The sequence below is a fragment of the Lepidochelys olivacea genome (assembly GCF_965140295.1).
Source record: "Lepidochelys olivacea isolate rLepOli2 genome assembly, chromosome: 26".
Taxonomy (NCBI): domain Eukaryota; kingdom Metazoa; phylum Chordata; order Testudines; family Cheloniidae; genus Lepidochelys; species Lepidochelys olivacea.
This window is the reverse complement of record NC_140436.1, coordinates 14,559,069-14,567,493: the sequence shown is the minus strand read 5'-3', so window position 1 is coordinate 14,567,493 and position 8,425 is coordinate 14,559,069. Positions and strand designations below refer to the sequence as shown.

General features: G+C 46.2%; 1 long non-coding RNA gene across 1 annotated transcript; it reads left to right on the top strand.

Moving 5' to 3' along the window:
* Positions 1–635: 635 nt before the first annotated feature.
* Positions 636–8,094, top strand: LOC311513288. The gene is made up of 3 exons (XR_014709697.1): positions 636–704; positions 6,114–6,248; positions 7,382–8,094. It is a non-coding gene; the product is annotated as an uncharacterized lncRNA (long non-coding RNA).
* Positions 8,095–8,425: the final 331 nt, after the last annotated feature.

Genomic DNA, 8,425 nt, shown 5'->3' with positions numbered 1-8,425 from the left:
AAAAAAAAAACAAAGTACATTTCAAAATAAAAAAAATCTAAGCAGTAATGATGCAGCTAGGTGTGAGGCTAGGTCTCCACTTCAAAGTTTTGCCAGCAGAGCTATTTGAGTTTTCATGACATTGCTGTGCCAACCAAAGCCCTAGTATCGTCACAGTTATACTGGCAAAAAGTGCTTTTGCCACTGAAGCTTATTTTGCTCAGGGAACTGGTATAATCTATGCCACCGAAACACCCCCCCCCCCTTTTGTTTTTGGCCAGCATAAACTAAGAAGGGGGCTGGTGGTCTGCCTATATCAGCCGCGCTTTGAAATGTGGACAAGTCCTGAACAAGTACCTGGCTGACTCAGGGCCGTAGTAGAGAGGAGTCTGGGGAAGGGAAGGGTAAGGTGAGTGTCACGGTCAGAGATAAACTGGAAGAGGCTGTGATGATGAGGTGAAGCCGGGGGAGGCCAGCTGGCTTTATATAACATTCCAGCTATGATTGCACTGTTGTCTCACATTTTGTTGTGTTACTATCATTGCAAAAACTTAAAAGGAAAGGGTTGCATTATTTCCTTTCTTTTGTGAAAAAACAGGAAACTGGAGTTGTGCTCCGCTCAGTGCCATAGCACAGGAGAGGAGGCGGAGGCTGGAAAAATATTCTACTATATTGTTGTAACTGATCAGAGAGAAAGGACAGCACAGGAAGGGCTGTGGTGTAAGGTACAGTGAGTGATTCATACTTTTTATGACTTCCTTCTCTTGGTTCAAATAATCTCTTCCAAGAAACTTTCCTACAATAATCCCCCAATGAGTTGATAAGATAGATAGACAGAGCTAGAGACAGAGACAGAGAGATGGGGCTTGATTTTCTGTGGTGCTGCACACCTGAAGTTCCAAATGAAACCAATAGGAGAGGTGTCTGGTCCATGCTACTGAACATCTGGTCCGTAGATGACCTAGATAGTACATGATGGGTCATGTGGGATACAGGTTTTGTTGGACTGAGGTTGGCCACATTACTCATGTGAGGCAATGCAGCTGAATACAATGGTTCTGCAATTCATTACATGGTTCCTCAATTTATTATGAGTCCAGTCCTGCTGTGTGACCTCAATTCGTATTGATATTTCTGGGAGTTAAGGCAGTCAGTACCTCGCAGGATTGGGCATTACAGTATGTGAGTATCATCCACATGTATGAGATTAGATAGAGAAAGAGAGGATGAGTGAGGTCCCAGTCCCTAGAAAAGCCACATAGAGTTAACTATCTAGCCATGTGGGGACTCAAGCTAAGGATTTACTGGAAATCGATCTCTGACTGGCACAGAAGGCACTATCGGTAAAATATTGCTCGGTGTTATACATAGTTCTTGTGACTGTATGTATTGCCCAGAGCCATAGCTATTCAAAAAATATAATCATGGACAGTTTTATTTGGCTTCATAAGGCAGTGGGATGTAAAACTGAATTAGCAGAGATTTCTGTCTGAGGAAGGGATGTGGGGTAAGAGTGGGATAATGTAATAAGTTAACTGTTAGAAATGGATGAACTTACTCTGAATACTGTGTAGGCCTTGAACTGAGAGCTACTTTGTCTGAGATATAGTCTGTATTGTCAGATGGAGACGATGATGGTTTCATGCCTGAGTGTTAACTATTCTATTAATATAATAAAAATTAATGAACCCTGGTGCTTACATGGGGTTTACAGCTTGCAAAGGATGTGGAGCTGTAAATTAATTGGAGACACTGTGGTAAGAAAGCTAATATAGGTCTTGATCCAAACACACTGAAGTCAATTGATTGACTCTCACTCATTTAATTGGACTTTGGATCTAGGCCATATTGGATAATTGTATCTTTCACTCTGTATTCTGTCCTTCTGCCTGGAATAGCTGGATTGGTTTCCAGGCCACAAAATAGCTCTTTATGGGCTTCTGTGATCACGATCAGTGTTGTTTAATCTCAGCCAAGCACTGAGATTTTAGAGCAGAGGGGATGGTTTCCCATGCCTAACCCTCAACTTTGAAATACCTGGACTCCTAGGAATTTCAGGCTTGAATACCAGAGGGACTGAGTCACCCTTTCCTCCTACATGTGTGAATTTCCTTTCCATTTGTTATGCGAGTGTGTTTAGGACAATGGTTCAGTGGCTCTTTTCAGTAATAACCTAACTCAGTATTTATACTGTGCTTGTTGCTGTAGTATCTGAACAAATAATAACAATGCGGCTTGGCATGGGTAGAGGGCTCTTTATCCAAACAAAATTGAACCAAGCCAATCTCAGGGTGTGGGGAGCCCCTGGATGAAGTACCTTTTTGTATGGTGTGAAAGAAGATGTGAGGGGCTAGCAGTTACAGTCATGCTGTAAACCACCAACTGCAGCCTATATTTCTGCCCAGATGGACTGAGCCCTTGTTATGCTCCTGAAAAGGGTTCCTGCAAAGTGCTGATCTTAAGAACAGTCCCCCCACCCAAGTCCCTGCATGATGTTTTCCTACTCCTGGGGGTTTGTGTTGTCATTTCTGTTTGAGGTTAAAGCTCCACCGAGAATATTATTTAAATGCATCTCCTGTGCAATCAGAGGCTAAACCAGCCCCCTCCTCTGCACCCCTGGAGACGCCTCTGCTGCTGTTCTCCTGCAAAGGTGCTGTGATTGGGGTGCATAACCCTTGCATGGCACAGAGCCCAACTTCACAGGGAGTCTGCACAGCAGTTGGCAGAGAGAGGGGCAGCACCAGAGTGTCCATAGGGGCATGGATTGTTTATCCATCCATCCACAGGAGGATCCTTCCTTCCATCCATAGGAAGATGGATGTATGTATCTATCCATCCCACACAGCAGCATGGTATCTGAATGCATCACAAGAAAATTAACTGGTAATGGTAATTAACTCCCTCTGCTAAGATCACATTAGGGGGCTCAGGAAAGCTTCTGTAGCTGGCGTAAAGAAGCCTTCATGCAAAGGATTCATCCTTCTCTTTCTCCCTCTTCCCCATTATGTATCTGCTCAGCACCTGGCACAGCTACTTGTGGTGGGTGCTGGATGGAGGATGTAGCTCTCAATACTCAGAAGTGTGCAGTTTGCTTTTCAGAGCTGCCCTGTTACTTTAATGCAGAGATACTACATTTCCCAGAATGCAGTGCTCATAAAAGGGGAGGAGTCAGCCTTTGAAAAACACACGAGTGTAATTTCTCGTTAAAAAAAGAAGAAGAATCAAAGCATCAAGCGTCATGTCTAGGAATAGAACGGGAGCATTGCCAAGTTATTACAGAAGATGAGTAATCCACTTAAGTCATTCCTCTAAACACCATTCCTTGTAAGAGAATTAAAATATCAGCTTACATCACCAAGTGCAGCTCTTAGCCTCGATGAGATGTGCATACACAATGTGAAAACGTTACACTGGGATTGCAAATCATGAGTAAGATCTGGAGGGCAAATGAATGGCTCATTCAGGGTACAGATTTCAGAGCAAAATATGTGCTCGCTTCCAAGCAGCAACAGCTGGACATAAAACACAGATGAAAGATCCACAACTCAGGGAGAAATTAGACAGGGGCTTAAAATAATTAAAAATACGTTTATATTGCCCCTTCTCTTGGCATTTTGGAGACCTGCACCAGGTTTTGTAATTAACAAGGACAAAGTCCACAAGAAGCTGAGGCTGAGTTGGCTCAGAGGCAATAATAACTTTTAGAATTTACATAGCACTTTTCATCGCTAACCTAAAGCATTTCATCAAGGTCAGTTTCATCATTAGTCCCAACTTTACAGATGGGGAAACCAAGTCATAGAACACAGAAGTATTTTACCCCAGGTCAAAAATCAGCAGAGCCAGGACTAGAACTCACACCTTCCAACCCCTGTTTGGTGCCTCATGCATTAACTCATGTTTCTTCTTACAGTGTAGCTGTAGAGCAAAGGAAGTCTTCGTGGATATTCTTGGGATTCAAGCTCTTTGCTATGCACCTCACTGGTGTGCACTAGTGCCCATAAGTCACAAATGTTCAGGCCAGCAAGTCTCACTCTCATCCCTGTTGCCAGAAAGCAAAAGCCTTGTGAATATTAGTGCAATGGTTATCGTGATCAGGAACTGAACCAGTAAGCTCCAGGGCTAAAAGCATAGGGCACGACAGTTTGATGACTTTTGACCTGAGGTTATGGCTCCTGTAGCTAACAGCTATAACAGAACTCATCCTCTCTGGATTTGGCACAGAGGGTGACAACCCACTCAATAGTGACTTACACTGGTATGTATATCCCAAATGTATATATGCTGGATATGCCCAACGCAGCTCCCTCCAAAATCTCTTCTTATTGCCTGCGTAATAGATTAATTGAAAAGCTACCAATTTTCATGGATGAATTGCAAAACAGACCAAAAGAGCCACCTCCCATTTAATAAAGCTGCCTTAGATCATCCAGTCAGAACCCAGAAACAATGCCTTGTGACTCAGCTCGCCGAAGATACCATGCAAATAGCAAATATTGGTAACCACTGGCTGGTGTACTAACCATCCTGTGATCAAAAAGTAATTTTTGCAAAGACTAGAAATGCTTGAGATGCGCGAGTGACCTTTTCACTCATGTCACGTACCCCACCGCTGGGACTGCACTCATACAAGAATCCACACAGGCCCTGGAGGAAGCACAAACTCAGCAGGCCAAAGCTACCTTCAGTTACACCCAGGCAATTTCACTGACGGCAATTGTGCAGGCCCAGGGGATGCTGCCAAATTCTGGCCCTGTGATTCTATAACCCACAGGTCAGTGTGTGACAACTCCTCATCAGAGCTTAATCCACAGAAGACGTGAGCCTGCTACAGTCCCAGCTGTAAAGACTCCTGCATCTAACTGAGGAGTTGTCTAATGCTGGAGTCCCTGTTTGGCTAAGATGGTGCCCATTACACGTCTGTTTAGGAAGTGACTCTTCCCTTTTTGGCTGGGCTGCAGATGCTGTTGTTTAGTCAGGGGCGGCTCTACCAATTTTGCCGCCCCAAGCAGTTGCTGCCGAATTGCCACCACCGCAAGAGCGGCGGAGCTGCCGCCACAAGCTGCCACAGCGGGAAGAGCGGTGGAGCTGCCGCCGAATTGCAGCGGCGGGACACGGACGGCCGCCCCATTCTAGATGCCACCCCAAGCACCTGCTTGGAAAGCTGGTGCCTGAAGCCAGCCCTGTGTTTAGTTAACAGCATAAATTGTTAACCAGGTACCAGAGGAGAGGACAGACATGGCCTGATTTTCAAAGGTGCTCAACACCATTAAAAACCAGACAGTCAACTCCTCATTCTCCTGTTCTCAGTGCTCAGCTGCCACGCACACCCCTGGCACCATCTCTGCCAAGGCCTTAAGAACATAAGAACGGCCATATTGGGTCAGACCAAAGGTCCATCCAGCCCAGTATCCTGTCTACCGACAGTGGCCAATGCCAGGTGCCCCAGAGGGAGTGAACCTAACAGGTAATGATCAAGTGATCTCTCTCCTGCCATCCATCTCCACCCTCTGACAAACAGAGGCTAGGGACACCATTCCTTACCCATTCTGGCTAATAGCCATTAATGGACTTAACCTCCAAGAGCATCACTACTAGTCTCACTACTGCACAGAGGGCTTATGCCTCATACAGGTCAACCCCTTGTTCTGTTCAAGGATCTTAGTGCTCCTGACAAACATATATGAACTAAACCTCACAGCAGGCAGGAAAGAACCACTATCCCCACCTTAGAGATGGGGAAAGGAGGCACAGGAAGATGAAAGGACTTGCCCAAGGCGACTCAAAGAATTATTAGAGAGATGAGAATAGAGCTCAGGAGTCTGGACACCTGGTAAGAGCCGTGCTGTAGATTTGCATGTCTTACATTGTACTTCTCTGAATGTCAATGGCATTCAAGGCCGAGCCTTGTTCAACCAGACTATTTCTATCTATTGTATTGAAACAGGAAAAGTTACCGTTTCGGCCACAAACGACCTTCTAGACACACTGAAGTAGGGCTCTGTCCTCGAAGGAGGGCTCAGAGTTCAGCTGGACGGTCCTGCTACAGATGTTCCACTGAGCTGGCTGTCCATGCTTAGCCCAGATGGTCTTCGTGGTCCAATCAATGGACACTTGCTGTGTTTTTCCAATAGGTGCCTTAGCTGGTTAAGCTGGGTCCAGAATGCAAGCAGAAGATGGAGGAGAGTGGTGGTAAATACCGGTTCATCTCTGAGTCCAGAGGAAGAGCTCTGTGGTTGCTTGTGTTAATTCTACCAGCGGACAGAGTGGTGGGTTGTGAGTCATCCCAAGACTCAGGGAAGTGGCTTGTGTGTGTATATATATGTGTGTGTGATTAACTCTTTCATTACTGGAACACCTGGGCTTTTTGGGGCTGTTGTAACTGTGGCTCGGGGTGGCTCGCTGAATGAGTGTGCCGTACTTTCCAATAGCAGAATAAAAGCTTCCTCTCCAGCGAGCTGGGTGTGGTATCAGCACCGCTGCACCAGTGAGAGCTTGGGAAGCGGATAGGCAGGGTAACCAGCAATCTGAACTCCGCCCTCCGATGGCCCCTGCCCTCCGTAATGGGACACTGAACCATTCATCTTCCAAAAACACCAGCTCTAGCTGGTAGGCACCAAATGATTTCACCACCTGTTCGCTGCTTTGTGCCTGATACAGGTTTGGTGGGTCTCAGCCTAGGGGTCATGTGGACTAGTTGGCCCCTTGCTGGCAGTCTGAGCCGAGAAGCCCATGAGACTGAATGCCCCCTCTTCCTGCCCAGAGCAGTGGGAATAGAGGAATTTCTCTGCTGGGTCTGTCCCAGGATCCTGCATTTGGCAGTGATGAATGCCTGATACTTCAGATGAAGGCCAAAGCCACCATGTGCCCTGGCCAGTGGTGCATCACTCTGAGGGGGAAACCTCAGCAACAGAGCAGCCTACCACCCAAATTCCACGCAGAAATGAGTGGGTCCAGTTCCGCCCCGCCTCCTGCCAGTGCAGGACTGTTCCCTACCGCACATTGCGAGGACAGTGGTTTTCAACCTGTGGTACACAGACTGCTGGGGATCTGCAGAGTATGACTAAGATTTCCAAAGGGGTCCACACCTCCATTTGAGATTTTTGAGGGGTCTGCAAAGAAAAAGAGGTTGAAAACCACTGTGCTAGGGCTTTGTGAGGCCAGAGCTCTCCCCCTTCCCACAGCAGATGGTTTTACAGCCTCAGAGACCTCACTCTGAGGCAGTTTTCTCTGATAGTTTCAGGTCCCTTTATTTAAATCTCTCTCTCCTATTTACACTCCTTGGTGCCCTCTTCAGTGAACCCTCTCTCCCTCTCCTCAGCTATCTGCGGCTGCTATCACAATGCCCTGTCTCAGCACTTAGCCAGCCTGGTCGTTTAGTTCTTTTAATCTTCTTCCACAGGTCAATCCACACTGACTGCTCACGTTGCTCTTCTTTTAATGGCCTCCAGTTCACCAGGATCCTGCTGGTACCCAGGGACCCAGACCTGAATGGAGCATTCTAGGAATGGCTGCACCAGGGCCACAGAGTGGGGGACTTTCACATGCCTGTTTCATGCTGAGGCTGATGAGCAGGGAATAGATAATTTCATTAGCCTTTTTTCCTTCCCTCTTGCATTGCAAACTTATGCCTTTCGTGCTATCCACTCTCACTTCCATGTCTGTTGGAATTCCTACTTCCCCATTGCCTCTTCCCCACGGTGTATTTGCGACTGTGTCTACATTGGTGCTATGGGATGTTATTCCCAGCTCACATAGATGTATACATGGTAGCTGTGCTCGAGCTAGTGTGCTAAAAATAACAGTGTAACCAGGTAGCGTGGGTAGTGCCTCGGCTGCATGAGGATGTGCCAGGGGGTCTGGGAGGATATGTACTTGGGTGGCTAGTCCAAGCCGCTACCAGTGCTTCTCCAGCTATGCTGCTATTTTTAGCCTGTTAGCTCGATCAGAGCTAGCATAGGTACATCTACACAACCTGGGATTCACACCTCCCAGCTACAATGTAAACATAGCCTGGGTTTCAGATTATTGCATATTACCTGCACTTTTCCACACTGAAGCTCAGATTGTTATTTTTCTGCTCAGTTCTCTGTGTATATATCTTCCTACTGTATTTTCCACTCCATGCATCTGATGAAGTGGGCTTTAGCCCACGAAAGCTTATGCTCAAATAAATTTGTTAGTCTCTAAGGTGCCACAAGTACTCCTCGTTCTTAGTCTATCCAGGTGATTTCTCTACCCTCACAGATGTTGGCAACTCCTCCCACTTTAGTGTCATCTGCAGAGCTGATTGAAACTCAGAATCCCCATTCCATAGGTCCTTCCCACATTTCAAATTTGTTTTCATTCCGCTTCCAAATTTCCTGTGAAACCAATTTTTCATAAATATTTTCTTTTGGGTCAATTGCAATGTTTCATTTTGATAAAATCCAAAGGTTTTATTTTA